This window comes from Stegodyphus dumicola, chromosome 2, assembly GCF_044657685.1.
Source record: "Stegodyphus dumicola isolate Sdum_Otavi_A_Nest chromosome 2, ASM4465768v1".
In the NCBI taxonomy this organism is placed as follows: Eukaryota; Metazoa; Arthropoda; class Arachnida; order Araneae; family Eresidae; genus Stegodyphus; species Stegodyphus dumicola.
The window spans coordinates 31,536,448-31,562,047 of record NC_140769.1 but is presented as its reverse complement, the minus strand read 5'-3'; the positions used below and the strand labels follow the sequence as shown (position 1 = coordinate 31,562,047).

Sequence of the window (25,600 nt, the reverse complement as noted above, 5' to 3'; positions counted from 1 at the left end):
AAATCATTGCCAATAACAATTTTCCCAATAATACCAAATTCCTTTCCACCTTACATTTAGAACAATGCATAAAAATAATATCCTCAAATAATTAAAAATACTAACTTACCTAATCTTCTTCAGAATCTTGATTATGTGTCCGATAAACTTTTCTTCTTTCTGTTCCAGGATCTTTAAAATCATACTTATATTTCACAACAAGGTACCAGGTAAAATAAAATAACTTAATAAAACATCTTTATTTCTATCTCGCACAACCTTAAACAAACATTTATTACTACCCTTTTCAATACCACTAAATACCCATTTCGAATTCACTTTAGTTACGGCCATGGGATCCAAAAATTAACCAACACTGTTTCACACAACACAGAATAAAGCCAAATACAAAATTTCCAGATTTTTTCCCGATTTCCCCCCCTTTTCCGATTAAAGAACCGTAATTCGTCCATTAATATCACATGACATATCCCATGATCTCTCATTTCCCTCACACAAAATAATGCGTAATCGGAACTGAGTACTGCCAGTACCTCCTATAAACGTATATAGGAGGTACTGGTACTGCTCACATTATTACCAAAGTCCCAGGTAGTAACCTTTATCGCCTCCAAAATGTCGCCAAACTACCAGTTACCATATTGTAAAGATCAACGGTAGATATGATTTCAGTTGCAGCACTGTGTCATTGAGTATAAATGCTGTTGTATTTATTATCTGTGCTATTTTAATTATCGGCATTTAATACGGCTTTATCGTAATTGCCTCCTATGACGACTTTCTTATTATCTGAATTACTTCATACTTTTCTTTATGTGTTATACTGTGACATTTGAGGAATATAAATAACTATACAATATCGATATTCCTAAATGACAATTTAACTTTTTTTTCACAAGGTATGCATGTTTTATCAACTGCGTTTTTTTCCCGCTTGCTGAAGTTGTTTGATCGATTATGGCGAAACACGCGAGGGTTGTCCTTTTTTCTAAGAAACAAAATATTATTAAGAATCTTTCCGCTGCTGTCTTAAACAATGTAGTAGTACAGTTTAAAACATAGATTGTCGTAACTGGCAATAGTTCATCAATTTGTGACGCCATCGCCTGTTCTTATGATTTCTAAAAGATTAATTAATGATTCAAGAGCCTTGTAGATATTCGCGATTGTGATTTTCGAAATTCTCTTAAATTCCTCCTATTGACGACCCCCCTAAGACTCATAATCCGCTAGTGCTATACCATAATTAGTTAATTCAAACCTAATTAAAATTCTTAATAATAGTTTCCTAAATTTGTTACTCTTGCTCGGTTGACGATGGACAATGGTAACATAGTGCGTTAAAATGGAATATTTCCTTTCCAATAAAATTTAGTATATAATCGCAAAAATGAAAGTAGTACAATATGTTGAAGGTTATAAACAAGACTACTGTAAAAAGTAGAAGTGAATCTTTCTACGTATAGAATATGCATATTTCTATTGCTTACCTACGCAAATGTTCCTCGAGCCCACCAGCGGCCGAGCGGTAAAGACGCTGAACACTGGTAGTTCGGTCTGAGTTTCGAATCCCGCGAACGGGCTGGCTGCATGGGCGTTTTCGTGGTTTTCCCAATGTGTAACGTGTGTACGAGCCAGTTTCCCTTAGAAAGTCCTCCACGAAAGGCATCCCTCCCTTTAGGCAGATAGCCCTCGTGTGCTTTGCCATAACTGAATAATCCAATCCAATCCAAATGTTCCTCGAAATGTCCCCAGACATCTCTAGGCCACAGATAGACATATTCCCGCCCGCTGCAATCTTTGCAGATCCCAAATTTTGCTGCCTTCCTAAATTCTAAAAATGTCGCCGCCCCTAAATTCTACTTCCCAATGCTTTCCTGAATTCTAAAAATTTTGCTGCTTTGTGCTTCTTTTTAAGTCCTAAAAATTTTGCTGCTTCTCAGCTCTACAACCCAGTGCGACTGCACCGGCTATGACATTAAAATAAAATTGCGTGGATAATTCCAAATAACAGTTTTCATCACTGCGTGTCATACACATGGAAACAAACACTATTTCCCATCACCGATACAGGAAAACATTTCATTCTGCAGTCAAATAGGGAGTTTTAGCGATGGATCAGCTGTCAGGTGTCAAATCAAGGGTCACCGGCAGCAAGTGGCGGTGCCTGGTGGCGATCACGATGTTGATTCGCCGTCGTCATGGAAACTTGATTCAAGCTTGGCGGCGGGGGAAGTAAATATTACATTAGAAAGGAAAAGAAAATCTCGCATCATCATAGGCACTTAGTTTCTTGAACCGGTTTTAGAACTCGCTAGGCTTGTGTGTGGCGAAGAACTCTTTTTTACTCCCTTGCTTGCCGACAGATCGAATCCCACGATCAGTGACTTGTGTATGAATTTAGTACTGTTGGCTCTATTCGAGCATGTTTCGGTTTTAAGAGAACTGCTACAATGGCAAAAGTTAAAGGAATAACACTGAAACGGAATTAGCTGGTAAGTTTACTTATTTCCCTGTTACGTTTTGCAAGCGAGGTCACGAATACATCAATGCCGGGAACTGCAGGTTACTTGTCAAATGAGTCACACTTTTTTAATATAAAAAATTTGTAGCTGCAGACGTTCACCTTCAACAGCCGTTTGATTGAGATTTTGAAATATCGCTTAAATTCTACCCAGCAGCTTGAAATTTTTCAGAATGTGTAAAATAAACTAATCAATTCACATGTAAAGTAATTTTCTGGATATAAATATAAGTGTATTTTGTATATGAATATATCACATGTAAAGTATATATCTGTATATCACACAAAGTATTCATGTATGAAGTATGTTTTAGATAGTCCTCTGCAAAAAAACTGTAAATTTTTTGTTGCTTTTTTTTTATTGCAGTGTTTAGTTAGTTTATTATATTTTTTCAAAGCAATTATTCTCACTCCGTAAAAAAAAAGGGGGGGGGGAAGAAAGAACAGAAAAAGGACACTAAATGTCAAAATTAATTGCATACTGTGCAAGATAAATGCGCCTTTCTGTCAGTTTTTAAAAAAGCAGTGAAGTAAATTAAGTGAAATTATTTTAGATTTTGGCAATATAGGTATTTATTTTTATTTTTGTAATAAGCTTGCTTGATGGACTAAATAACTATACAATTTACTTATTATTTTTTAGGCTACGAAGTGTTTATAACGATGGAATTTGATTCTATATGATAAATGAAAAATATCCGATTTGCTTTAATACAGGGGAAAATGTCAATGGCTTGTTACTTTAGAAAATTTTTATTAAAAACTAGAGAATATATCAGTTTACTATGTTTTAAATCAATGAACAGTTAAACTTATCTTGTATTACAAGTTTTCAATTCAAAAAAATTCACCTATTCATATTCTAAACATGTTCATTGTGCCTATTCTTGACCTTTTTTCCTCTTCCTGACATGAAATTCAACCAGAAACGTTTAGAAAGTTGTGAAATTTTACCCGATTCTGAAAACATTGCGCTTTTCCTCAAAGAATGTAAATTATACCATTCCGCAGTTAAATATGAAGGGTGCTGACTTTTTAAATCCATTGCTAATATTGCAGTTAAAATTTCAGAATATTTTTTTCCACAAATAAAATAAAAGATTCAAGCAGTGGATAAATATAATTACAATGGCTATTATATTATTTAAGATCAAAGCACTAATATTTCAAATTAAATTTTTGACTTTATAAACCGATTTTTTTTTGTTATTGTTACCATTATCATTTTCTTACATGAAATATTTTTAACTTAACTTTCTTTGATAGAATTGAGGGTTAGAATTTTGACAAAAGTTATGGAGCTAAATTTTTTTTAGTACTCAACGTAAACTTAAAATATATGCGATTTTTTTTTTAAAAAAAATTCTGATATTTAGTGGTATTTCTATCCAAAATTTTCCTATCATATAATATTAGAAAGTAAGATCAAATACTTGATTCTCATTGATATGTTAACACAGTCAGTTTTTATCGCTACAATTTTTATAGAATGCTGGAAATAACAGCATTTCCTAGTTTTTTTTTATTAAGTAATTTATCTACTGCTGCCAATTCTTTTAATCTGTGTCTCTGCGCTTGAATAAATAAATGTTAAAAAATATAATTTCGATCAGTAACTTCAGATTTTTAATTATTTTTTGAGGGCAATGTTTTTAAAACAGATCAGTGCCTTGGCGGAAATTCATTAAAGGAAAATTCTAGCATTTAAGCCACAGAACTTCCGTATGATCAAACTTTATAGGAATAAAAATATTGATATGAAAGATTAGCGGATTACAATTCTTCCTGTAATTTATCACTGACTAATGGTGTAAAAATTTGTTTACATTGCCATTTCATATTGTCTTTGAACGCAGAAAGTAAATAATTACAACAAATGAGGGTTCAATCAACCTTACAATAAAAACGTGTTTTCTCAAAATATATTTCGTTATTTGTAACCTGTAAAATGGATCTTCCTGGAAGCATCCCTTTCTGTATGCACATACTCTTTGCGTGCTTTGCCATAGTCAAATAATGGTCCTGCCTTAAGTACAGTCACCAAAAAGTAGTTACAAAAAATTGTATGAGAGACTGTCGTATTTCAAGCAACTGGCGAACTCACCAGCGGCCGAATATTTAGTCCCTTTAATTGCTCGCAGTTCAACTTGGTTTGGATTTCAGGTGAACGGATTGGCTGCATGAGCGCTTTCTTTTTTTATGTGTAACGTGGATACGAGCCAGTTTCTCTGAGAAAGTTCTCCACGAAGGCAATTCCTTACCTTAGGAAGGATAGCCGCTCTGTGTTTTTCTGTAATCAAATAAACCAAACCAAACAACCATCAAGCAACTGCCTAAAAAGATTTTTTTTTTCAATGCTCACTCTCTCTCTCTTTTTTTTTTTTTTTAATTTTTAACAATGCTTGAACAATAATAACAATAGCAAAAAAGGGAAAAAATATTCTTGATGAATTTTATAGTATTAAATAGAAATAACAATAAGGTTGACCAATGGCCGATTGGATAAAAATCATGAATAAGTCTTATAGATCGTTCTGAATTCCTATCCTGAGTAACTATGTGGTCCAATGCGGTTTTCGTGGTTTTCTCTACCACGTGGTTTTTCGTAAGATGACTGTGAGTCAAGTTTCCTTAGAAACTTCTGAATTTTAATCGTCCTGAATGCATATTCTACTCGTGTGTAATATGTCTAGTATTCATATAATACACAGTTAAAACTCAATGCAGTCAATTCGTTCAGTCACAAGCAGGGCCGTTCCTAGGCCATTAGCTGCCCTCGCAATTTCCTAAAATTGCCGCCCCCAAATAAAATAATAATAATAAAAAAATATAACATTTTTATTTCATACGCACTAAGTGCTTACATATGACAAACTGCAGCCGCTGTACTTTCACGCAGTGTATCACCGCTAGGAACGGCCCTGGTCATAAGACATCAAATTCAAAACGACTCCACTGTTTTATCCTTTTATCCAGTTGAGGCAGAACTGATGGCCAAGATTGAAGCTGCTAACACTTCAGTGGTTGAAAACAGCTGACTGCATAAGTTATTCGATGATTTCCCTATCTGCCGTTTTTAAAAACTAGACAAATATTTCTTAGAATGTTCTCCACGAAAACATTTCTTAGTGTGCTTTCTTATGATCATGTAATTCAAACCATTTTTCACAAATGGCCACAAGAATTCGAACAATATCAGCGTGGTAATGCTTCAGCGTTTGCAGATAGCATTAAAACTTCTTCAGTAATAATATGGAAGATTAAATAAATTACATATTTCGAAACTTAAGAAACAAATTTAAAAAAAAATTGTATAGATTGTCATGTATTCAGATTAGTAGAATGAAATCCCCAATTTTAAATGACACGAAGAAATGCACGCTAATTTAATAACTGGCACAAACCAGTCTTTATTTGGCGCGGATTTCAAATCAAAGGTTCCAGTACACTTCGAAAGATAAACAGCGGGAAATCTCGGATTGCAAGTATCGAAACCAGTATTAAAAAAACTATTTAATTATTAACTGTTAACAGGTTAAAGGAATGAAAGTTCAGCACTTTTCTGACTGGCGCGATTAAGAGTAAAATATACTATTTATTTAAAGCAAAAATTCAATAATCCGACACCTAATCGTTCAGCAAGCCACATAATCACATTTGTGTTTCTAAAGTAATTTTTTTAAAAATTTATCTTTTATTAAAGTAAAAAGGAAGTACAGAACCACTCAAGATTCTCATTAAAACGTGTGAATCTTAATTCATACAACCAAAAATAAAATATCTGTTATTTTATGTCTCGAAATTTACTAACCACAGAACTAATTAAAATCAGAAGTGAAAAGAATCTAATATCCAAAAATTTTTAGGAGATTTAAAAATTCAACAAGATCTAAAAATTTCTGGAATGTGGTTTGTTTCACTTAAATACGGCAAAGCACTCGAGGGCTATGTGCCCAGAGGGAGCGATACTTTTGTGGATGAGATTCTAAGGGTAACTGCCTTGCATACACGTTACACATGGGGAAAACCTCGAAAACAGTCATGCAGCTAGCCCATTCCATGGGATTCGAACCACAGATCGAACTACCTGTGTTCAGAGACTTTACCGCTCAACCGCTGCTGGTTCCATTTCCGAATATGAAAGTAAATTTAGTGGTAACTATAAAAATGCCCTCTAAGAATTTTTTAAATAAAAATTAAAAGAATAAAGCCTCGACATATCTGATTTTAAAAAAAAAATTGCCATTCAGATAGTCGGAATTATTCGATAGCTCAGAACTACAGAAAAATCTGTTAACAAAGTAGGGCAGCTGAACATAAAAACATTGACATAGTTACAGCACGAATCAGTAAATTACGAATCAGCACATTGAAATCAGTAACTATTTTATGCCTACAACAGTAAAATTATTTCATTAAGTAATAATAGTCAATAGGCCATTACACACTCCGCCGTATAAAAGTTTTGAAATAGTAATGTGATGTATTGTGCGACGGTAAAGCAACGTTAATGGCTACTCTTTAAAAATTAACACGTTGCTTTGCGCAAAGTCTAATTAGCGTAGTGCTCAAGGTTGCTGATCGATTCGCTTAGAAGAAATGCGAATGATTAATGTAAGATATATATATATATGAATGTTTAATGTAACAATAATATTATTCAAAATTGTAATTTCAGTAGTAAAAATTTTATATTAATTTCTGTTTCTTGGTTATGCCGAATGAAACGGACTATAGCATAGTTCCGCTCAGTTCCACTCCCGAATTTTGAAGGAGAGCACCCCAAGAGGACGGGTTAAAGGGTCTCCTATGACTCTTCCCCTACGACTAACCTCTGTCGATGACTTTCGCTCGCCATATATTAAGAGTGCCACCATGCCGCACAGACACTGTACATTTACAAACATCCATGCCTTCTCCTGCATTCGAGTCCGGGCCCTTCGGTACAGCAGTCAGAATCACTAACCACTATTCCTGTTGAGCGGCAGGCTTTATAATAAAAATTACTCTGCTTCCAGACCACACTAATAGCGCAGATTATTTTTAGTACAAAAGTTTGGTTTATGTGATTACAGCAAAGTCTCAAGAGCTATCTACCTGAGGTAGGGGTGCCTTCGTGGAGGACGTTCTAAAGGAAACTGGCTCATATACACATGGGTAAAATCACAAAAATGACTATGCAGCCAGCCCGTTCGAACCATGGATCGAATTACCAGTGTTTAGCGATTTTACCGCTTGGCCGCAGGTGGGCTTTAGTACAAAGGAATAATTTTCTTTCAGTGACTAAAAAGTAAGTTAACCTAACATTGCCTTTAGATTAATATCTACATGTGTAACTTAAAATTACAGGATTTCATTTAAGGAGTAATATTTCGTGAGGTATTTACATAAACTTACTTATTAACATATATTAAAATTCTAATTTCGTGAATGAACTTGAGATTGAGGACCTACTGAGTCTTGTTCAGACGGGCGATGCTTCGCTGTGACTTAAACATTCAGCTCTAAATACTTGAATCAAGAACTTCTGCTTTAAAATCGTGAAGTCAGCATTTTTCAAAATCTTTCCAAACTATGCAAATTTTCTTAACCCTCCATTATTCAAGAATGCTATCCGATGAAAGTTATCGAGAGTATAAGATCGCTGAACACTAGTAGTTTCACCGGCCGCCCAACGTGGTTAACGTGGTTAGTGATTCTGACTGCCGTACCGAAAATCCCGGGTTCGATTCTTGGTGAAGGCGTGGATGTATTTATCCGTCGCCTCATAGGAGGCAGCGGTAACCCAACTATTATGTATGTCCTCTTCCACTCAAGTGACCACCGCTTTCGGCCTTGGTAGTGATCATCGTCCATGAACGGTTTGGGCCCACTAAAAAAAAAAAAAAAAAAAAAAAATGTAGTTCGACCTTTTTCACAGCAAGCTGGGCTTAGATTTAACATGAATACGAAAATTTCCCTCAAACTATTCCTCGAAAGTATCCTTCTCCTTTATCAAAGATCTCTGTTTGTTTCAATCAGTTAAACATTTCAAGTCGTAACTGAAATATAATGCATAGTTCTTGAACATAATAGCAGAAAATCCACTAACTAGTGTGGGACATAAAATACATTTCAAGCAGTTTCAACAAAATTTTTACATAAAAGAAATTTACAAGAAATTACAGAAAGCGGAAAAGTAAACAGCTTTTAGTACCGCACGTATTTGCTGTTTTGGGTTTAAAGTTCAAAGAGAATTTTGAAAATATAAGAGTAGCCTACGGTGATCATGCCATAATCACAATCAAATGTTTTCTCCTCCTATAGACGCTTTCGTGCGGCAGCGAGATGTTGCTTATGAGTAGACGCGTAGTCACCGTTAAAAACAATATTGGTGATCTTGGGGATTGGCACGCAATAATTCTCAAAGAATTTGTACCTAAAGGGTAAACAATGAACTCCATGTTTTACAAAGAAACGCTAGAGTGAATTTTGAGAAGGATTCAGCAAAGGTTCATCACGCAAGTGGATTTTATTTCACGATAAAATCTCTTTGCTCAGTATAAATATTAAACAGTTTAATGCAAAGGAAATAGGTATCTCTTCCCAATAATGCTGTTACTTATCGGAACTCCACTTCTACGTACTACTCTTTTTGTTCCCTTTCTTGAAGGCGGCCCACCAGCAACCGAGCGGTAAAGTCGATGAACACTAGTCCGAGGTTCAAATCCCGCAAAAGAGCTGAGCCGCATTGGCGTTTTAATGGTTTTCCCCATATGTAACATGTATACGAACCAGTTCCCCTTAGAAAGTCCTCAGGAAGGCATCCCTTCCCTTAGGAAGATAGCCTTCGAGGCTTTGGTGTAAGCACTCAAAACCAAAACTAGTTTATGTTGAGAAAGGTCGTAGTAAAGTGCTGCAAAATAGTCGTAAAAGTACGGTTTGATTGAATATTATATCCAAATTGCAAAGAGAGTTTTCTTACATGAATTTTTATCAGGTAAGTTTAAAGCTCCATTATTAAATAAATGTTTTTTTCAGTAACAGTCATCTATAGTTTAACAATAATATGCACAATTTTGTGTTAAAAGCAGCATACTCAAAGTTCCTTGTTTTGAGTTTTTCAGGAAGCTAACACTGTTTATTCAGCGTGAAAAGGAACTGCAATACTAAAATATCATAAATTTATTTTCATGAGCTCTTTTCCCTCTTCTGCTGTGAGAGTAAATATTGCGCGCCAATTTCAGCTTTAAAAATAAATTAAAAGGGAAAACAAGCACCTTTGTCGGATTTTTATACGAACATAGTTCGGTGATTGATGTTTCTTTACCAGAATTAGGTTCTTTATGCAACATGACTGTATGGAAGATTTCAACTCTGAATCTATTAAATGTTTCTTTCTCAAAGGAATTCTAGATGCCATTTATTTTTAAGCGTTTTGTTTCTTATCTAATGGAATGAAACCTGAAGATTACTGCATAGTTATTTATCTTAACAACTGAAACTCCAATGCTGACCTTTCAGATCTCTTGGTATACCTTTAATAAAAAGTTCATTTGCACTAATTCGTGTGAAATTTGTTCGTATAGAAACTTTGTTTTAATGACATTAATCTTCGTGTATGTTTGAGAATCATGCATCGATCTAAAAATGGATAAAATGCAAATACTATCATTGGTTTTTCTGAAAAAGTTCTTTGAACCCATCCTGTTTTCCATCGAAAAATATAAAACTTTTCTGTAAAATCATCTGCAGTATAAAGTTGGATTTTGCCTAATTTAAAGCTATTGTTGGTACATTTTTTGCCGCGCATTCACACCTTACAGCAGGTTTTCTTAAATTCGCGACCCCTTTTTATCACTGAGATTTTTTCGCGACCCCCAGGACCCCATAATATTTACAAAAATTTTGTGGGACGCCATAAGTATTGCGCAAATCCGACATACGCGTTTAGTGGAACTGTCAATTTTGCCACTTGTACTGTAATATGCTATTGCAGTTTTAGGTCATTAACTTTAATAGCTAATTTCAAGACATAGAACAATGTGAAAATTTTAAATAAGTAACAGACGGAATGACAGCGTCACGTGCAAAGCAAGGAAAATGAACGTTTATATTATAAAAAGAATGTGTCGAAACGTTTTCATTTTTTTTTCTTTGTCTGTATTGTCTTATTTTTATCTATTTTCAGATACATTGTTTAAAAATATTTGGTAACTGTAAAATTATTATAATAAGTTAAAGAAATATCAAAACTGCTAAAATGTTTCGCGACCTCTTGCTGCAGGTCCCGCGACCCCCTGTTTAAGAAACCTTGCCTTACGGCATCAAGAAATAATCTATGCCTCAGAGTTCACGCACCTAATTTACAGTGAAGAAGCATTAAATCAGAGGAATGCGTTTACCAGCATGAGTTTATTATAATATATTCCGTTGACGTTTCGTAGTTCCTGATGCAACTGAGAAAGTGGTCAATCTGAACTCTGGCGGAATTCCCGGAATTTCACGATATTCCGGTTTAACGAAAGAAACAGTTTGTGTAATTGTGTCCACCACCCTTTTGTTTCGATTAACCTTGAGAACGTGATGTAAGAAGAGGGCGTTAGTGTCCATCGCTGGGATTTATGAATCGCCAAAAAGAGATTATTGTGAAAAAAGACAAAGAGGCCAGGGTAAACCTGTTTTGATTCTTCAAACAGATGGAACTTTCCTTTGAAATGAGCTTAGCTTCGCTATATTTGCGGAAATAAAAAATAGAGGAAGACATAATTTTCTCATGAAGCCTTTTTTTCCCTGTCTACAAATACATTTACTTTGAAAAAAAAAAAAGGTTGGGAAGAAAATGCTAATTAGCACGTAATACAATTATTTTCATATTAATTTTTGTCGAAACTGGTTATTAGGTTTATATATTTTTCATTTGTTTCACATATCAAAAAAGGTTTTCATTTGCACTCACACTTCCACTGCGAAGAAAATTCTGCCTTGCCCAAAAGCGGAACTGATGCCACACGATTTATAATCGGAATTCTTTTAAATTCCAACATTGCATTTAATTAGTTATAAATCGATTCTTGAAAAAAAACTCTGAATAAAGTTTGGCAACACTTGCCAAATTATTGTCAGCCCACCAGTGGCCGAGCGGTAAAGTCGCTGAACACTGGTAGTTCGGTTCGAGGTTCTAATCCCGCGAACGGGCTGGCTGCATGGGTGTTTTCGTGGTTTTCCCCATGTGTAACGTGTATACGAGCCAGTTTCCCTTAGAAAGTCCTCCACTTAGGCATCCCTCCACTTAGGCAGATAGCCCTCATGTGCTTTGCCATAATTAAGTACACCACCACCACCAAATTATTGTTTTGTACCTTGCCTCTGTATACCGTGTACAGTCAAAAGCTCGTGTTAAATTCCCGACCCAGTCCTGCTGGGGCGTCTGGGAGTTTTTGCGGTATACAGTTGCGGATTCCGGGCGATACTCGAATAAGTACTTGCAAGCAGCCCGAGTGGCCGAACCCGCTGTCACCTGGTTACCTGGAACAACAACGACATTGTGAGCATAGCCAATTTAAAATTTAAACATTTCATATATTTGTAAAAATGGATTAAAATTTTGTTCATAAATATTTGAAATTCAGAGAGCAGTGAATTCTTGTGAATGAGCAAATAGATTTGCGCAAATCTTCTTTTGTTATTTTTCCTTGGGCTTGTCCATAAATTTTTACTGAAGACCAGTGAGTCATTGAAACCCAATGAGTCGATGGAAGCTCTTACTTTATCAATAAAAATAGCGCCCCTTCTTGACCTGATGCCATTGTTTGGAGCACAACTTGGCTGCCTTACCCATGAATTAATTCTTCTTAAAAATAAAATTAAAGGAAAACATAACACGAAAGTTTATCGTAAAAGGTTGTTTGCCCGCAAATAATGGAAATCAATTTAAAAATTCTGTGCTCCTAATCAAGCTACGCCCGTGGCGAATGCCGCTTTTGCCACACCTGTTACAGTGCTGTTTAACTACCATGTATTTTATTGGCAAAACTCATCGGGGAATATGTTTTAATGTTAAGCTTTTAAAAATGTTTTCCAAAAAACGTCAGCGTTGATTGGGGGAAAAAATGAGAAAAAAATAAAGTAAATTACACTCAAAGTTATCTAGCATTGTTTCATCAGAATAGATAAGCTATGAAGGTGAGAAACGTTCATTAAAATCAAATTAACACAAATACTACTTTATGAAAGATTACATTGTTTTGGTATACTGATATAAGTTTATACGCATTATGAAAATAGAGCATTCCTTTGGAACCTTGCGTAAATCAGAACCAGTGGAAAGCAAAAAAACAATTATCATTAGACTATATCGGAACATTTTCAGTGTTCCCAGCGTTTAGGCAGAGTTTTCCCTCTTCCTTGAAGGCTAACAACGCTAAAATACCAAAATATACCAAATAACCATAAAACCTAAATTAACCTTAAAAGCAAGAATACTACAATAAATGCATGAACTGTACTTTTAAACAATATCCATACAGTATAGTTTGACTATCCAGAATGGGGAGATCCCTGGGAAAAATAACAATGGCGATGCTGAATTAGCAGTCTGAGTTGTAGGATTTACGAAATTGAGAGGTACAGAAGAGAGGATGATGAATGTTAGTAACATTTTATCGTAATTATTATCCATCAAGTTAAGTATATCTATAAGTTCTTTATCTGCTCACGCCGCTCAGAAGGCAAAGTGATCAGTGACTTTGACTGCCGTACCGAAGGGCTCAGGTTCGATCCCTGGAGAACGTATTGATATAATTTGTCTTTCCCTTTATGGAAGGAAAGGAGTCTACCTATTAGATGCCTGCCTAATACAAAGGCCACCGCTTTCGGCCTTAGAAGTGGCCAGTGCTACAGCTCGTCATTGGGGGCGGGAGGGGCGGAATTTACCTTTTCAGTGCCGAAAATCGAACTTTATTGTCTCCTCTTGGCTGATATAAAGAAGCCTTTGCTTAAGATTGTTTTGATAGGTGAATGTTTTCTATCTGTCAAATTTTTCGTTAGCATTACTTAAAAATCCTAAACCTAAATGGCTGGTCACGATTCAAGTCATATTTCCTGATTATTTATATCGAGCAAGAGCAGATACTTCCGCTTTCTTTATAAAAGTGGAATTCGTCTTTGGATTCATTTCTGCTACCGGAAAAGGTACTAATACAGATCTTTCGTAAAAACAAAGGTGTATAAAGTGAGAGATATATGTACGTCTTAATCGCAAAAGAAGTACTTTGCAAGCTATGAATCAACTGAAAGCATATTTCCCAAATAATCAAAAGTAACATATGGTATTTCTAAATACCGGAAACGGCCATGTATTGAAAAGTGGCGAAACACTAAACGTTGGGTGAAAGAGGAATGATGAGTTTAATTTGGTAAATCAAAAGTTAAATGCAGGGCTGTCTAAAAATTACTGAACTTTTGAAAAATTTATATGTCAGTGAGTTTCAATTGATATAGGTGCTAACATGAAAGACACCAAACCTTTACTATTGATCATCAGATATCACTTACTTCATACCTAGAGTATTAGTGGGCCAAGAATTGTTTTGGGAGTGGAATATTCATGTTATACTGTTTTATGATGTTTCTATGTTCAGTGGATCCATTGGGGGTATGGTGAAATGGTATATTTGTTAAGACAGGGGCAAATTTTCTAAAATTAGTTAATTTGGCTAGCTTTCTGGTTCGCCATGGGTTTTCTTCACTTCCTGCGGAGTTTTATCCTACACATTTTTAAATCAGAATTGTGTGCATCACAACAATGGCGCTTTATTCATAAAAGAACACAAAATACCTCATAATACATATGTAGTATGGTACCATACATATTTAGTATGGTAATATATATACATATTTAGTATGGTAATATATATATATATATATATATATATGTATGTTATCGTGAAAGACCGAAATTGGAGAATGTCGGCTTTCACCGGAGAATATCAACATTCACCAAATACGTCGGTGAAAAACCAAATATTTCACTACATTCTTGTATATTCGGACCGTCACCGGTGTATGTCGACAATCACAGATATGCTCTGGTGAAAGTCGAAAAGAGAGGTCATAATGCCATAATAGTTTAAGTTGTTGCAATAAATAAGATTTTAATCACATAATTTGGTAAGTTTTTTATTACTGTTATTTTATTTTCTCATTTAGAACGTACTGTATAATTAAGGAAGTTTTTAACTTCTATTATTTTTCTTTCTCATTTTGAATGTATCGTGTGTTTTAGGTTCTCTTGTTCTTCAGTTCTTATTTCAAGTCTCAAGTGCGTTTATTCGCGACTGAATTACGGAGAAGAAAATATAATATTGTTATATGTTTAACATTCACCATTAGTACATGGTGAATGTCGACATTGACCGGTGTAAGTCAGAAATAAGAGTATTTGGAAAATATTTCGGACATACACCAAGAGACTATGTGAATGTTGACATTCTCCAGATTTCGGTGTTTCACCGTAACATATATATATATATATATAATATAATTTTGCAGCACAATGAGCAAAAATTTTTGACCACATAGGTCTTTTATCGTTTGTTCTTTCTATTTTACTTTAAATTCTATGTATAGTTTAGAGATCTGGTGATGGTGAAACAGTTTGTTATTCTGTTTCATCCAAATGTAGCAAAAAAAAAAAAAAAAAAAAGGAGAAGTAACATAGAGTAATAATGCTTCATCGTGCATAGAGGTCCCAAAATCCAGTGCTTATTTGTCTTCTAGGTGAGGAATAACGTTGTTTCGAAATTTTTCACCGTAATGCTGAATTTTAAATTGTGGTTCGAAAGCAAAGCCATAATATTCGAAATTCAATTTATAATGCCATCTAGTTGATATAATTGCAGATAAAAAGGTCTGCTTGCAAAAGCTGTTCTTTAATTTCACGCACATTTGCACCAACTGCTTTACTATATTACATAAATTCCCTGAAATACCTTTTTTATAACTTTATTAACTTTAAAATCGTTTTGTATATCTATCGCATATAAACTCGCAATAGGAATTGGGGAAAAAAAAAAAAAAAGAAACGTAGGTTTCGCTCATGATTATATGTTAAAGCGCAACTTGTTTGTTCTTTTTGGTAGCGTAGCCTTTTGGCCTTTCGCAGTGTTCACTCAGCCGTACGGTAACAACGGATCGAAGCGTGGTTAAGGATCTAGGGCCTTGAACATTATAGAAATATTCCAAAGAATTTAAATGGCAGTCTTTCTTAAATCAGATTTTCTTAAATCTTAAATTTCTGATGATTGAGACATACTTTTCTGAATCGTTATATCCAACACGCACAGATATTTCCATTTATTGCATTTGACGCTGCTCATAAAAATTTCAAGAAAAGGCCAAAAACATATGCTAATAGAGCTGAGAGAAACGAAATCATGATAAAATGAGGCATACGCAAACTATAGTACAATACTTCGATCATCATCCATAATGCTTGCATGCTTCTATCTTACAGTCAGTAAAAGTTAAAAGTACTTGCACAAAATCACAGAAACAGGACACTATACAGCATTTGCGTAGCTTAGAAGGGAAGTTAGTAGATGATTTGTAGAGAGATGAATAATGAACGGATGAAAGTTGTCGAGAACTTCTGTAACTTAAGTTATCTTATACCTAACACATTACAAACTGCATAAAAAAAAAATGTAAAGACTGATGCGTCAAAAAATGACAATAGGCAATAATTATTGACGTGTCTCAAGTTTTTTTCTATAAAATATTCGCAAAAAAGAATTCTTCCCTTTTTTTTTTTTTTTGAAATGTCCTTAGCAGAACTTTTCCAAAATTTTTTACTGTTATGTCGCTGTGCGTTACGTTACTATGGACTTAATCATCCAAAGTGAAATCTTCCAAAAGCCTCGCATATAACCAGATATCAGTGCGGTCCCATTACATAAAGAGTGCAAGATTTTTAATTCAGCTTTCGAATTTATTCAGTCTTAAATTTCTTAATAAACTGAACGATTTAAAAGTAATGAACTCATTTCTTAACATTTCAAATCTTTTATTTTTCTAATATATCTAATTGTTATAAACTAAAATATATTTAATTATATTCTTGAAAAAATATTCCTAACGCTATTTATGGCATGTCTGGTACATAATCGTTTTTAATATACTTCTTTTAACTTTTGGAAATTTTCAACGGGAAACTTTTCTTTGAAACATAGGCAGTAATTTATAGCTTTCAAATTGCTTCTTTGATTTTTTTTTTTAATTATTCAAGCGATATCTGCTGTTACGTGGCAAACACTGATTCCAAATTTTTAAGCAAATAGCAAATGACAGACATTGGTCTTATACCTATAACCCAGATGAACGTGCATGAGTAAAGAAAATTCGCTTTGACTAAGAAAAACAAGTGTTTTAGATTTTATTGTTAATTAAACATTTTTTTTTCAAATTGACAAGGACTAATTCAAAAAATAAGACTGCATGCTCTACCCAAAATAGTTAGACTATTACTGCAAAGAATTCATCATATTTGGCCAGAAACTTGTCTGCAGCTCTTAATTCTCTGCGATGCCTGTGGCCCATTTGTGCAATATAAATTCCGTTAAACTAATTTCAAAGAACATTAAAGTTTTATTAATCGTCTATTTAATCCGTTATTTGTCATCTTGCGAACTACTTTGGGTTGTTTGAAATGATCTTGCATTAAAGGACACCTTGACAACATTTCAGAAATTCATAAACGTTAACAGAATGAAAAACCATTCCAGTAGTTGACTAAAATGATTCGAAAGCATCCAAAAGTCCTATGACCATACCCAGGACCTGAGTACTGCTAATGCTTCCAGTCCAGGCTAAGTCCAGGCCTAAGACCCCGTATTTTTAGAACTACAAAACTAGACTAGTGTGGTTTATTTCGTTATGACGTGACGTTCCAAAACTAGACTAGTGTGGTTTTCGTTACTAGACTAGTATGGTTAGCGTTTCGTAAGCTAGTTTTTTTTCCTAAGAGACGGGATACCCTTGGAAAAGACTTTCTAAGGGAATCTATCTCGTATGCATGTTACATATGTGGAAAACCATGGAAACGCTCATGCAACCAGTCCGTTCGCCTGGAATCAAACTTAAGGCGAGTTCCCGTTCGGCTGCTTTTAGTACCCAGAACTTAACTACAGGTTCGCATAATGTTGTTTCTTTCGTTATACCAGCTAGGAAAGTATATGTTGAACGCGTCTTCAAAAGTATTCTTTTTAGGGTTTCACACTGTCTTGATCGGGTTATGAGCATACCAGGAGGTATACAATGCCAGAAGAACTTTATGTGGAGGCCTAAACTGTGGCATGTAGCTTTCTTTAATAAAGACTTTTTTTTTTTTTTTATGTATATATATATATATATATATATATTTTATGAATTCTGCCCTAAACTTTAGTTTATGTGTTAGTCATAGAACTTTTGAAGTTCCATATGACAGCAGTGGAAGCAAATTTCCTGCCCCTGCTAACACATGTTGACGCAACGCTTTATATATTTTGATAATTATACGAAGTGTAGCGTCATCAGTGTTTCCAAATTTTATCTCTACTAAATGGGGATTTCTTATCTCATCCACTTTCACTGTCTGTGAGTTCTTACGGAAAAACTCATTCCTTAAGACAGTTCTACAAAAAACATTTCAGTGTGGATATGGCGCTTGCCGCAGATTCTTGAAAATAAGCGGTCTTACAAAAATTCCTTTGAATACAGGGATTTTATGATTATCATCAACTCGTGAAATGCTCGAAAAATCCTTCTGTTTTTCTGGAAGCATGCTTGTACTTGTTCCACATCATCTTTTTATCTCTGTGAAAATCATTACTTCTAGCTTATGATGAGATACACATATTTTTTTATTATTAGAAGAGTTAAGTTTTCGACAGTTGCAAAACACTCATTTCTTATCAAAATCAAAAGCTTTTAACTCAATTTTTACAAGGTGTTCGGAAAAGGGTATAGCAGACTTTATTTCCATACATATTGACCCATGACATGCACTCCCAAAGTTACTAAAAATAAGGTAGCGAATTTTATGAAAACACTTTCAGTGTTAGGGTAGAGGATTAGGTATATTTAAAATCTAATTTATTATATGGACCTTGTAAAGTCGGAATTGGAGATAATAAATTATTACTTTTAACTTAGTAAATTCAATATAAAAAGTTCCGTAGCTTTACTTGCATAACTTGTGGGAATATTAGTAATTAATACCGCTTCACTCGCCTGTTTCTCTTCTTACCATATTCTGCTAGCTTTTTCATGCATATGAATTAGAAACTTCTGATATATGGTAGCAAAATTATAATTTGCAAGTAAAAAGAGTAGTATTGATAGCAATAAGTGCAACAAACTTTCAAAAAATAAAGTACAGTATTATTAGTATACATTTTCCCCTGCCCCAAGTTAATCTCTTAATTCAGATATTCATACAAATATTTTGCTTCTCTGTGGTCTACGAAAAAGTAAGAGACTGTTAACTCTAAACGATTGTAATTTACGCATACATTGTTACGCACTTTTACGACTAGATTTTGTTTTTCCCTCTGCAGACGATTGTGTGCATGTACATGAAAGTATATTTTCATAGTTACTGAATAGTTTCTAATACCTATAGAACAAAAGTTCACTAGAGTAAAAGCAATGATTATATGTGCAGATTAAAGAGATTTTGGAAAAGCTATGGTCTTGTTATATATTCAAGCTTAAGAGATTGGATTGTATTATCCTACAAAGAAGAGCTCCCAGAAAAATGAGGTGCTTTTAATTTGTAATACCTCATAAATTTGAGTGAATTAAAATTCTTGCAAGATATATTTTCATTCGTGAAAAGAATTAGCCATAAAAATATCATTTTCTCTTAGATTTAAAATGAATAAAAACTTTGAAGGTTACGAAATAATTTTCAAACTTTTGTTTCGTTATCCTAGGAGTGAAAGTCACAGTAATGTCTCAAGATCTTTCTTATGCGGCTCTTTCATCTAAAATCCTTTTCATCCATTTTTTGAAAGCGAAAGTAGGAAAAACAAACATACATAACTAAAGTCATTCTCTTCATTTAACGCAACGCTACTTACGTCGTAAAAGTTTATTCATGTTAAGCACTTTAGTTGAACAAAGATAAATAAATTCCTTGACCCAAAGAACTTGAAATTTGGTACATTCAGGAATAAGTTGGCAACAAAAGAATGATCTCTCATTTTCACAGTAGATGATTACACGAAGTTAAAGTTCCGGTATTTCGCAGACGACATTTTCCGTCTTTTTTTTTTTCCGCAGTATTATGAACTCACGATTTCGCTGTGTTCTATTGTGACCTGCAGCAACTGTCGGCCACGCGTTGTATTCTTGCACATCGTAAGGTGATAAAATGACTGACAAACTTGAAAGGTTATTTATTTCACACAATTGCTAAGAGAAGAGTTAACTCATTGAATCGTCAACTGTACGTCACCTTTTCTTTCCCCTTTTTGGCAGTAAATGTCCGTGTTCTTCGCACCTGGAAAAGCGTATCAAAATCGTTGAATGTAATGCTCTGTTTCTTTTGAGAATTCCTTCCTAACAGGAATCTGCGAAAGTAAACGCTTGAGTTTTCACGTTAAAAAGTTTAAAATTAATATATTTCACCTTTTTTTTTTTTCTTTTTTTTTTTTTTTTCTAAAAGGTTTATAAAAAATGTCTTGAACTTTATTTTTTTCATTTAAAACTTCTAAATCAAATTCCCTGACAGAAGGAAATAGGTGAAGAAATTTGCTTATTATTATGAGTAAGGGACAAAGATTAAAAACAAATATTTTCTGTAAAGAATAACTACACAAACATGTATATTTACATATACACACCGCAACGTGCATAAATAAAACGAAAATTCAATGTGGTGGCGATAAGAATGATTGCATGTGCCGCCCAACCGGTATAACGTCGCTGACTGCCGTGCCAAAGGGCCCGGGTTCGAATCCTGGAGAAGGCATGGATGTTGTAAATGTATAGTGTCGGTGCGGCATGGCAGCACTCTAAATACTATGCGGCAAGTCCTCTTATGTGGTTTATTGGAAGGGGTGTGGGAGACAGTCTTCGTATATGTACGAGAAAAGAGTGAACTTCGATTTTTGATGTTTCATGGTTCAAAGATATTTATTTAACATGCATCGACTGTTAAACTTGAATTTGAAAAATCAAAAAACTAGTTTCTAAGTTATAGATTAATTTTTCCAAATGGGGTGTTAGATTACCAGTGTGTAATATCCACTTGGCTTAGCAAATGTTACTATTCTACAAGACACGAGATCTATAATTTATCTTTCACGCGTTCTTTCATGTAGCCAGTACTCAGAGTGTTACTATTCATTTAAACATAATTTTTTTTTTACGTGTATCTTTCAAATTATAACTATAATTGCTTAACAAATTTAACGAGTTCACTTGTTTTGACAATCCGCTGCATATATGTGGAAAACCGTCTTCATAATTACATAACAAATGATTTCTCGTCAGCATGGTACATGCTTTCGTGTCAGCAAAGAGTTAAAAGCAGTACACGCGAATTTTAATAATATCTTAACTTTTTATTAATGCAACTAATTGCAATAATTTATAATACATTTAGTTTATATAATTTGTAACATCTTCGATTTTATGAATCATTTTTGTTATTAACAAAAAATATGTTAAACGTCACATATTACTGACCTCAATGTATGAATAATCGTTTGAGCGCCAAGAGTTTGTATAATCCTTTTATCAGCCTTAAGAGCGTTTGCCCAGAACGGCTATTAATTTCGTTTTGGCATTTTGCGTTGAATCACTAGAAACGGCGTATCGCTTTTCAAATTGTTGGCCACCAAATATTATCGCCTTGTATTATACTTAAAGAAATTAAATAATGAAGAATCTGCTTAAATGTATCTATGTTACTCTCATTGTGATAAAATAACGGTACCTAGAGCCATCCAATTTTGAACAACTTAATCCTCCACGGAATATGGGCATCTGGAGGCCCTAATTGGGAATTTGTTGTATTATCGATTTCATATTTTGTAACACTTGATGTCAATTTCTAGGAGCTCGTACTTAAAATTGTCAGAATAATTTACCTCCGCGCTGGTGATGGCTTTCTTCAAAAAATTATTATTTAATTTATTGATGAATAACGCCAGATTTTGGAGTTTAAGGTCTCTGTGTAGCTGTTCATTGTGAACGAACCAGGGGGCTCCTGTGATTTTTCGTAAGTAGTTGTTTTGGAAAACCTGCAATTTATTTAATACGGAAGGGGGAACAGCGCACCATGCAGGGGAGGCATATGTAAGGATGGGTCTTAATATTGATGTGTAAATGTGCTTCTTGTGAGCAAGATCCAGTGGTGAGGAGGCGTCAAGAAAGTTTCGGAGCTTCCTAGAGACTCCTATGGCTTTCCCGATGGTCATGGAAATTGGTCAAAGAATTTTTGATTAACAAACTCAGCGATTTCAAAGCGAGCAATGGCAACACTGTACGGGGAGAAAGGAAAAAAAAAATCTCCATCTCCGCGAGACTGTTTATCGGAAATTCTAAAGATATGCTCATTTTAAAATTATTTTGCGATGTTGATGTTGAATTGAATTTTATTGTTAAAGTGTGAAGAACATGATATTTAATAAAATAAGGTAATACACAAAACGTTAAAAAAAGACCCTTTGGGCGTAATGTAAAATCTGAAAGCTTTCAGATTAAAAAAAAAAATATTCAGCGATATCGGAAACATAATCGATACGATTACATCGGCTATTTTATCTATATTGTAACTCATAAATACGCACACTGACAAAGCTGTTATTTTGTCTGACATGCAGGTATAGTACGTCGAAACTATCAACATAGATTTTTGCGAAACACATTTGAATTACTTTTTGTTTACACATATGCTTGCTGTAGCTAGATATTAGATCACAAAGACTACCCTTATCAAATTTGTCAAATTTGATGTTCTTAGAGCGGAGCTTTTAAAATATGCTTCCCGGACGTCATCGAAAACTTCTGTTGCTCGCTTTTATAAAGTGAACATGGTTTACGGCACGTTCAACACTTCCCTATGATTGAAAATACCGCCTGCTACGCGAACGACACCGCCATTCTTTCTAGTTCACTTAATCCACGTCATGCCATGATCAGAATATAAAACCACACACACAAGATAGAGGAATGGTGTCGCAAATGGTGGACGTCCATTAAAGCCACAAAATCTAAATTATTACTGATAGGAAGGCATAGAAGAAAAAACACTGATGCAGATCTGACCCTCTTTAATGAAACGGTGCCCAAAGTCAGAGAGGCTATATACTTGGGATTTCGTTTTAACGGCTCGCTTACATGGGGTCCTCACATTTCCATGACCATCGGGAAAGCCATAGGAGTCTCTAGGAAGCTCCGAAACTTTCTTGACGCCTCCTCACCACTGGATCTTGCTCACAAGAAGCACATTTACACATCAATATTAAGACCCATCCTTACATATGCCTCCCCTGCATGGTGCGCTGTTCCCCCTTCCGTATTAAATAAATTGCAGGTTTTCCAAAACAACTACTTACGAAAAATCACAGGAGCCCCCTGGTTCGTTCACAATGAACAGCTACACAGAGACCTTAAACTCCAAAATCTGGCGTTATTCATCAATAAATTAAATAATAATTTTTTGAAGAAAGCCATCACCAGCGCGGAGGTAAATTATTCTGACAATTTTAAGTACGAGCTCCTAGAAATTGACATCAATTTAAGGCCCTATGCAACCCACATTTATCGGAATCCCCCATAAATACTGCTAACTTCTGCCAGCCAATTTTGAAGTTTCAAAGTATGACTTCTTCATTTACACTGGCCTGGGCCACATCTACACAATCTTCCTGCAGTCCCTTATCAAGGTATTCCTGCGAAGCACTGTATGTTATGTTTCCTCTAACCGGGGTTATTTGAGGTACCTGTAATAGCGGAATATAATTCCTGCTGAAACAGGCATATTAAAAGTATCAAAGGAACGTTCTTTCCTCGTATTCTGTGATTGTTCCCGCGTGACTAGCAAAGTAGTCTCGTTCTTCTATTTCTAAAACACAGTTTCAAACGTAAAATAATAAATTTCATAAGAAAAGCAAAGTTTTATGTAGAGTACGTGACTTCGAAATAAAAACTTCTATTTTTAAAATATTAAAATAAAATAGATTACGCCATATATCATAAATCCAGGAGAAAAGAATTGCGTTTTCATTGCGGGAATAGTAAGTAGAATCTTGTAGTATCCAAGATAATGCGAGATGCAGCGCCAGCTCCTAACTACAGAGCTCTCGTCGCCGAGTTTTAGAGAACGCAAACAGAGTAGTTCTACCAAGTGATAATTAAATAAATATATGCTTAAATATGATTAATATAATTCGTTTAATTTATAAAGGAGGTCAATTGTACTGATCGGATAGGGCACAGAAAATGCTGCAGGTGTGTCTGGTTAGATATTATATCGATTAATGGAAAATTCAAAAAAATAGTATGCACATAAAATTTAATAGCATTCAGATAATAGCATTAATTATCAGATAACAGCATTCAGATAAAGCATAGAACTTAACTAGTTCTATTTCCTCTCCGACATATCGGAGGAGAATTTTAAAAAAGGGGCTTTACACATTTTTAGAACGACTTCGAGGCCGGTTAATTAGTATTTAAAATGAATATTTCTATATGTTCGATTTGATAGCCTTTTTCTGGTCTATAAGTTTGCATTATGATTTTCATGATAGAAGAACTTTACTTTCCACAGTCCATCGATCATGATGGATTTGCACTTAGTAAGAGCGCTTTTCAAAAGACCAAAGGCATAGGAATTCACAGGTGAAACTTTAGGAGACTTTGCAGCCAATACGTTGAATATATATATGCAATACCTATATCGGTCTTCACTTTTTCAAGGAATGTAGTGGTACTTTTCGAAGTGTGACTTGCTACTTTATCTTGATGAAGTTTAACTCTTTGAAAGTCACTGAGTTAAAGAAATAGAATTTCTCTGATAATACGAGTTGATTTTTGCATTTTCCCACTCTTCTTATTTTTAATTTCCCACTGTAGAAGAATCCTGTGACAATCATAAACCCCTTTTTGAAATTTTCTTTGCATTAACCAAACCAGGTTTGTACACTTTTTTCTCTACATTTTCGATAATAAATCTACCTATTTTTGTTGCGTTCGTTTAGTTAAACCCATGCTTCATCCAAAGTCACAATGTTTCCATTTATCTCCCCTTAAATAGTTTTCCATTTATCTCTTGTTAAATAGTTTTCAATGCAGGGTTTTACAAATCATTTTGCGTTGAGCCCACATGCCTCAGAAAAAGCTGGTGAACATTATATTTTTAAACTTATTTTAATTGCAAATGTTTACTTTGCTACAGATGTATTTAAAGACTTATCAATTGATATCTGCCTCGGAGTATTTTCTCTTGTATCAACAATTTAACTTTAGAAGTATTAGAAACAGTACATACCTTTTTTGGAATTCGTTTGGAATTTTCTCTTCAATGTGGAAGTAATAACTGCGTTTTTTCCCCCTTTCCGATTAATAATGTTGCTTATTTTGCACATAGAATTTTAATACCATGCCTTTCACAACTTTTTTGTATTATGGAATAGGAACATTTCCCTTCAGAAAGCGGAAGAACATTTCCTTTCAATTCACAGCTTGTTTACGCGCGATATTTTGAAAGAAAAAAATTAAAAGTAGCAGACGATACTTCTCATTTCAAACAATAAGCTGTTGCTAGAAATTTTTATTCCAAAATAGTTGATTTTTTAAAATTCTTTATTGAAATTTTTCCAAAAATGTGTAAACACCCTCCTTATATATAAAAGATGTCGCCAGTCTTTATCATTCTATATCATTTTAAAAAAACAGGGTGACATTAGTGTTATTTTAAAAGCAAAGTATCGACAGCTGTTTTCCAGTTATGACATACCAATATTTCTTTTAATGGACACATTATTTGTTCGTTTAACCATGTATTACATCAAAGTACGAGCAAGTTATCTGTCAGAGGAA

General features: G+C 34.4%; 1 protein-coding gene across 3 annotated transcripts in view; it reads left to right on the top strand.

Annotated features, from left to right (window-relative positions):
• Positions 1–2,246: 2,246 nt before the first annotated feature.
• LOC118190529 (uncharacterized) overlaps positions 2,247–25,600 on the top strand; it is a 110,993-nt gene continuing 87,639 nt past the window's right edge. Inside the window, exon 1 of one of the 3 annotated variants that reach the window (XR_004758432.2) lies at positions 2,247–2,495. The gene's annotated coding sequence lies outside the window, so the exon portion shown is untranslated. The remainder of the gene's footprint in view (positions 2,496–25,600) is intronic. The other 2 variants (XM_035361253.2, XM_035361254.2) reach the window with 2 other exon arrangements.